Genomic DNA, 7,394 nt, shown 5'->3' on the forward strand with positions numbered 1-7,394 from the left:
TAAAATTATAGAAAATAGGAACTAAGTTACAGTGATAGAAATTAGATTGGTCGTTGATTGGCAGTGGGGGACTGGAGGATGGGGAGGACAGGAGGGAGGAATCACAAAGGGGCACAAGAGGGAACTTTTGGCAATATGACTATGTTCCCTGTCTTGATTGTAGTGAACATTCAATAGGTGGACATATGTCAAAACATCAAATTGTACAATTCATATGTGTTTAATTCTTTGTATGTCAATTATATTTCAGTAAAATGCTAAATAAATCAATATTTAGCAAATACACTAAAATTGGAATGATACGGAGAAGACTAGCGTGGCCCCTGTACAATGATGACACACAAATTCATGAAGCATTCCATATTAATAAATATGTACATAAGTGACATTTAAATGTGTTTGTTGAAAATATCCAGGGGCTCCTGGGTGGCTCAGTGGGTTAAAGCCTCTGCCTTCGGCTCAGGTCATGATCCCAGGGTCTTGGGATTGAGCCCCGCATCTGGCTATCTGCTCGGCAGGGAGCCTGCTTCCCCCTCCCCCTCTCTGCCTGCCTCTCTGCCTACCTGTGATCTCTGTCTATCAAATAAATTTAAAAAAAAAAAAAGAAAAAGAAAATATCCAGCCATGTTGTCATTTGACAATACTTGCTGAATGCTTCCATGCACTGAAGCTATAAGAGGTAGGAGACATACCCCCATACTTCAAAGGCTTTCAAAGCCATTGGCAAATTCTCATTTTGAACTCATGGGGTTGGAGCTGATGGTGGGGCATATGGTATAGATTTAGGATCTAGAAGTCTAGAGCCAAGGACAAGGTATGAGCTGAAGGCAGAGGTACTGTAGTTGGAATACACAGAACAAATGAAATACCTTACATGGGAGAAGAGTCTAGAAATAGATTATAAATGGAGGAGTGTAAAGACTGAGGACAGAACACTAGGGACACTAACCATCAGATGTGCTAGTGTGAGACGGGAAGGGGGTGATGGAGCCGGGATGAGAACTCAGAGGTTGGCACAGAGGAGGCGGTGTCTGAGGACTCAAAGAGGCCATGGATAAGGAATGAACAGTGTCCACTGAACTTGGCAAATAGGAGGTCTCTTGGTGACGGACAGCATTGCAGGTGCTATCATAGAGAGGAAACCAGACACCAGTGTGCTAATATTCTTGCTCTGTGCTTTGGTTATTGTAAAGGGGGCAGAATAGAAGCAGTTTTGGACTTTTGGATCATCCCTTCTCAGATAAGACACTACCATACTCTAGAGCACAGAAAAGATGATGTCTGAGTCTAGTTTTTACTGCTCTGCTCTTTCATGGCCCCCGATAAACACAATCATACTCTCCTAATTTTGATCAGAATTCATGGCAGGTACCATTCATTATTCTTTTTCTCCTTCACTCAAGCCCTTCATTCAAATGCCTTCTTTCTTTCTAGCTCCATCTCTGTCCTTCAAGCTGCATCTCCACTCGCTTCCCTCCTCACCATCCTCAGGCTTCTTGAAATCTGGTCCTGAGCTGCCTGTGGGTGAGGACTGTGATGTCAGATTGTAGCCTGGAGAGTTTCATCACCAGACCGTGGGAGGCCAAATGTGGGCTGATCATCCAGATGAGAATTACAGTCTCATGAAATCTTCATAGGTCTTAAAGTCTTCTATATGTCTCTGAAACCTTCACTACCAATGCAATTGACCTTCCTGGTCCCCTGCCCCAAGATGGCCCTTCTTGATTCACAGCCACCAAGCTCTTGACTGCTCTCTCTAGACCATCTGCCCTCCTGTTCTTGGCTTATTGACAAAAGGCAATGTTGAGTGGGAGACTTTAAATTTGGATTGAAGTAGCTTTTTCAGAGAAGTAGGCTTTGAGTAGTGTTGTTACTTTGGCTCTTTTATTATTATTATTATTATTATTATTAACATATAATATGTTATTTGTTTCAGGGATACCGGTCTGTGATTGATCAGTCTTACACAATTCACAGCCCTCACCACCACCACTTACCCTCCTCAATGTCCATCACCTACTACTTTGGCTCTTACCTTATGTCCTGGTCCTAGTAACTATGCTTCTTCCTTCTTCTTCACCTTGTACTGGAATTCTTAAAACAAAATCCCATCTCTGCTTCCTTCCTATTCCTTAACACTTGGCTTATTGGCTGGCTGTATCAAGAATTTCTGTTGGTAGGAAAGCAGTGAATAACAGTGGCTTAAACAAGGCAAAAGTTTATTTTTCTCTCCTGTAAAAAACATCCGGAGGTAGACAGCCCAGGAATGCTCTGACAGTTTTCAGTGGTCAGAGACCAAGATTTTGTTTTTCTTTCTAGAACAACATCCTTAGCACTGTTTCTATTTGCAAGGTTTCCCCGGGGCCATAGTGTCTGTTGAAGCACCAACCATCATTGTTGTCTTTCAAGGAAATAGCAGAAGAAAGAGGTAAAGGGGAAGGACGTGAGAGGCTCATGGTAGCTCTTTGTCCTCTTTTTACAGAATTTTCCAGGAAGTTCTACCTAGCAATAGCTGCTTATATTTCATTGGCTAGAAATTAGTTACATGGCTAAACCTTTCTATGCAAGCCAAATAAAACAAAGATTCTAAGTAAGAGGGAACGAATGGATTTTGTACATATAATCCGAAGTGTCTGACATAATTGCTCAGCTTAGGAAATTTTGCCATTCATTTTATCCCTCTCTTTCCCTGGTCCAGGGTCCTATCCTATCTCCATGATCCTAATATTTGCCGATGGACTTCCAAAAATCTGACAGCCTGCTGATTACCCACCTGGGTCTCCAAATTTTGTCTGTTTCTAGAGTTTCTATTGCTGTATATATAATTGTTTAAATTACTTGATCAGTCCTATTTGGTTTTCCAGGCTGTGGACACCAGGCTTGGACTTCTTGTCTGCAAATTCCTGGTGAGCAGTATTTTCCAGTATTGTCAAAGATGCTTGAAATTCCCTCAAGGAGAGAAAGATGAACATATTGCACGAGAGCAAACGTGGAAAGGGTGATGACAATCATCATGTCAGACAGGAATGCACATCTGGTCTGAGGCAAGCGGATCCTTACCCTGTGTGAACTATGGCTCTCCCTCTTCTCCTCCTTGTCTAATCAGTCCCTGTGTCTGGGCTATGCCCCCACATCCAAGGGTTTCATTTTCAGTTTGGTAACTAGATTATTACCTTCCAAAATTTCTCTTCATTGTGGCCTCCTTGACTCTGAATCATTTCTGGCTGTAATTTCTTCAGTCTTAGACTTCATCTTAGAAATGATGTTTTCTTGACTTTTCCCTTCACCTGAGCTATCAGACACCCATTCTCAATCACAGCATCTCCAGGCTCTACCTTGAGAAAGGTGATAAACAGGTTTGTTGGAACAGGCTCATACAGGCTTGAGAGAGCCAACTGTTAAATTTGAAATGTGTTAAAAATAAAGTAAATATAAATATGTTACATTATTGAATTGTTGATCGCTTGAAACTGGCTGTGGTGAGAGTATTTACAACATGGAAATTGGCAAGTGCTACCAACTAGGACCTGTTTTTCCCCAAAAGGTGGTTTACTAGTGCACTATTGCTCATTTCTCCCCATAACTGTCCCATGTGCGTGCGCGCGCACACACGTACACACACAGTGGGCATTTCTAACTCCAGACCTTCACCTCTTAAGTCTTCCTTAGCTTCCAGTGGCAGATGACCTTTTAATACTTCCCTACAGAGAGTCAACATTTTGACTCCTACCTTAAAACACTTCTGACATTCGGTGATCAAATATATAGTTTGGAAATATATTCTGGACCCTAAATAGACTTACCCAAAACTCCTGACCACGCTATTTGAGAACTGCTCGTGTAGGACATCTGTCTATGTGCAGAACACCTGCAGGAATCATTTGTTGGGGGGAAACCTACACACTTAAGATGGCGTTCTGGTAGAGGGACTCATGTATCAGCATCAGGGACAGCTCCGCACAGGTTATTAACTTTTGTGAGCTTACTATTTGGAGGAAGAGAGTCAATTAATTATTACAGGTATTTCAGAGAGCCTTGTGCAAACCATGCGATGAAAAAGCTTCACGAGCCAACCAAAATTATCGAGTTGCTTTGTCTTTGGTAAGAATTCTATTCGTTCAGATCCGGCTGTTCCCTTACCATGATCAGGAACTCTGTGACATGTATCTTTGATTAATAGCAGTAAAAAATGAGTTCTTACTTATCATTACAGTATTTTAGTAAATAAAACCATTCAAAAGGGAAAATAATAGAAGGACGATGGAAGGCTAGGGACCACTCGACTATGAATTTTTTAAGGGCATGCCAAAGTTTTACTTTAAAAGAGCTAATGTTTATAAACATGTAGAGGTTGCTGCTATGATGACTAGAAGCACAGGTTCTGGAGACAGACTGCCTGGGTGTGTGATAGAGCTGTGTTACTTACTAGCTCTACGATTCAGGACAACTTAATCTCTCTGTGCCTTAGTTTTCCCACCTGTGAGACAGAAAGAAAAACACCTACCTTACATGATTATTGTAACACCAAAATGAAATACTCCGTAAAGTGCTTAGAATGGTGTCTGGTATGTAGGAAATAATGAATAAATATTTGCTTTCATTCTTATTATCAATGCTCTTTTTGGAGTGCTTATGATGTGTCAGAAACTATGCTACATGCTTTAGAGTCAATCTCTTGTAACAGTATGAGGAAAAAACTAAACCCATTTTGTGAATAAGAAAACAGACCTTCGGGGTGCCTGGGTGGCTCAGAGTCAATCTCTTGTAACAGTATGAGGAAAAAACTAAACCCATTTTGTGAATAAGAAAACAGACCTTCGGGGTGCCTGGGTGGCTCAGTGGGTTAAGCCTCTGCCTTCGGCTCAGGTCATGATCTCAGGGTCCTGGGATCCAGCCCTGCATTGGGCTCTCTGCTCAGTGGAAAGCCTGCTTCCCCTTCTCTCTCTGCCTGCCTCTCTGCCTCCTTGTGATCTCTGTGTGTGTGTGTGTCAAATATATAAAATCTTTAAAAAAAAAAAAACAAACACCCACACAGACCCTCAGTGGAATGAGGTAGTTTTTCCAAGTTCTGGCTAGTAGCAAAAGAGGTTGGCTCACTGCGGTTTCGGAGTTCCCATTTAAATGAGAGAAAGATGTAAAACCAACCCAAGCCATCCTGATATTTAGTATTCTATTAGGAAATTCTTCCTTTGTAGGCAACCTAGCCCTTGCATGCTGTTGCATAAACTAGCTTTGTTCTGTCTTTAGCAGAGACAGAAAAACTCATCAACATCCCTGTGCTTCCACTTGAAGGCATCAAATTTCCCTTCTGACTTGCTTTCTCCACATTTTAAAAGCTCACAGCTTCATGAACTCTATTTATTAACCATAGGATAATTTCCAAAGAAGTATTTTCACTTTGTCTAACTGTAATTTTAAAATTAGGCTTTAGGGGCGCCTTGGTAGCTCAGTGGGTTAAAGCCTCTGCCTTGGGCTTGGCTTGGGGCATGCTCTCAGGGTCCTGGGACTCTCTGCTCAGCAGGAAGCCTCCTTCCTCCCCTCTCTCTGCCTGCCTCTCTGCCTACCTGTGATCTCTGTCTGTCAAATAAATAAAATCTTTTAAAAAAAAAAATAAAATAGGGCTTTAAATCTAAAGTTCATTATTAATGTAAGTAAGGCGCAGTATCCTTTGTCTGAACTTGCTTTGTTTATGAGGCAGCTGGATATAAGGATCCTTTTCCCCTGTTTTAGACATTTTTTTAAAATCCCAACTTCTTATCTAGAAGTTGCTGTCTACAAGGTGTCATGACATACTTAATAAGAATTTTAAAAATTTTCAAGTTTGCGTGTCGTGTTTTTCATGGCGGTGAGTCTAAATTCTAACATTTAGTCGTGCAATCAGGAAGTCAGGTTGTTCGGGGGGGCGGTGGGTGAGATATTTAAATAGCTGTGTGGACTGGTGTTCTTTAAGAGATGAATATTATGTCATTGTCAATCATTCATTCATTCTCCTTGTCTGGGTCAGGCACTGTGCTAGATACCAGGAACTAAAGACGACAGTCTCTGCTCACAGGGAGTGTGCAGGTCTCATCGGGGAGATAAGTGTGTAATTACTTAATTACGATGATAGAGCAAAGTGCAGAAATCAACAGAAATGTGGGGAAAAGGAGCAGAGAAGGCACCCTCAAATGTGGAGGTAGTGGGGTCTGATAAAAATCCTGGGTGACCAATCAGAGACCCAAGCTCTACACTTATGCTTAATTTGCTTCATTATTATGCCTTCCATTATGGCTGAATTGTTTCCCTTCCCTTAAAAACCTATGTTGGAGTCCTATCCCCCAGTACCTCAGAATGTGACCTGACTTGGAGATGGGGTCATTAAAGTGACATTAGGGTGGACTCTAATCCAAAAGAGAGGAATTTGGATACAAAGACAGATGGTCATGACAGGAAGACAATAGGGAGAAGTCAGCCATCTACAAGCCAAGGAACACATCCTTCCCTCACCGCCCTCAGAAGTAATCAACCCAGCTGACACCCTGATCTTGGACTTCTCCTCTCCAGAACTGTGAGAAAACAAATTCTGTTATTTAAGCTTCCCACTGCACAAACCCCACCCCCCACCCCAGTCTGTGTGGTACTTGGTTATGGCGACCCTAGCTGACTAAACGAGCACTGAGCTGTCACAAGCATGGCCCACGTCTCTGCTTCACTCCGGGCAAGGCACTCGGAACACAACCAACCAGAAAACTGCCTCAATCTGCCTTTGGCTCATTTGTATGCTGTGACTCAGAGGAATCTTGAGTTTTCTTTAAATAGCGACGTTGAGTCTACAAGGTTCCTTTGTCCCCTCTAGTGTGGACACCACCCATAGGCCTTTGTTTATAAGGTAATTTTAATTTATGGTAATATGGGGGATTTTAGAGTATAGGCAACATCCAATAGGAAAACTCTCCAGTGAGTAACTGGTCATATGGTGCTACTTAGGATGGGTGGTTCACGAACATACCAAAGGATGTTCTATCTCACGTGTAATCAGATTTGTGACAAAAGTACTCTTGGCAAGTGGAAGACATTAATACCCATCAGAGAAACAACAAACGCACGTTTCCAGAGTGAATGACAGCCTGTTCACCTGTAACACACACACCTGTGCCATTTGCCTTCCTGCTGGCACAACAAAGGTTGAATGAACCCGGAATTATCTTCCTAGGATACACAGCAATGTTTAACTTTTAAAACCCAAAACCAAAAGCCAAAAAAACCCACCTTCCATTAGGTATATATTCATTTCACACAACAGCTTCTGAGGGGAAGTTTTCAACCTAAAAAATTCTGAAGCAGTGAAAAGATAACCTAATATTTAGCTCTTGGGTAGACTAAGCAAGTTTAGCCAAAGGACATTATTTATTTGG

At 41.9% G+C, this 7,394-nt stretch overlaps 1 non-coding gene across 1 annotated transcript; it reads left to right on the forward strand.

Annotated features, from left to right (window-relative positions):
• The first annotated feature begins 266 nt into the window (after nt 1–266).
• Nucleotides 267–368, forward strand: LOC122903824. The gene has a single exon (XR_006384043.1). It is a non-coding gene; the product is annotated as a U6 spliceosomal RNA (small nuclear RNA).
• The last annotated feature ends 7,026 nt before the right edge of the window (nt 369–7,394 follow it).

This window comes from Neovison vison, chromosome 3, assembly GCF_020171115.1.
Source record: "Neovison vison isolate M4711 chromosome 3, ASM_NN_V1, whole genome shotgun sequence".
Taxonomy (NCBI): Eukaryota; Metazoa; Chordata; class Mammalia; order Carnivora; family Mustelidae; genus Neogale; species Neogale vison.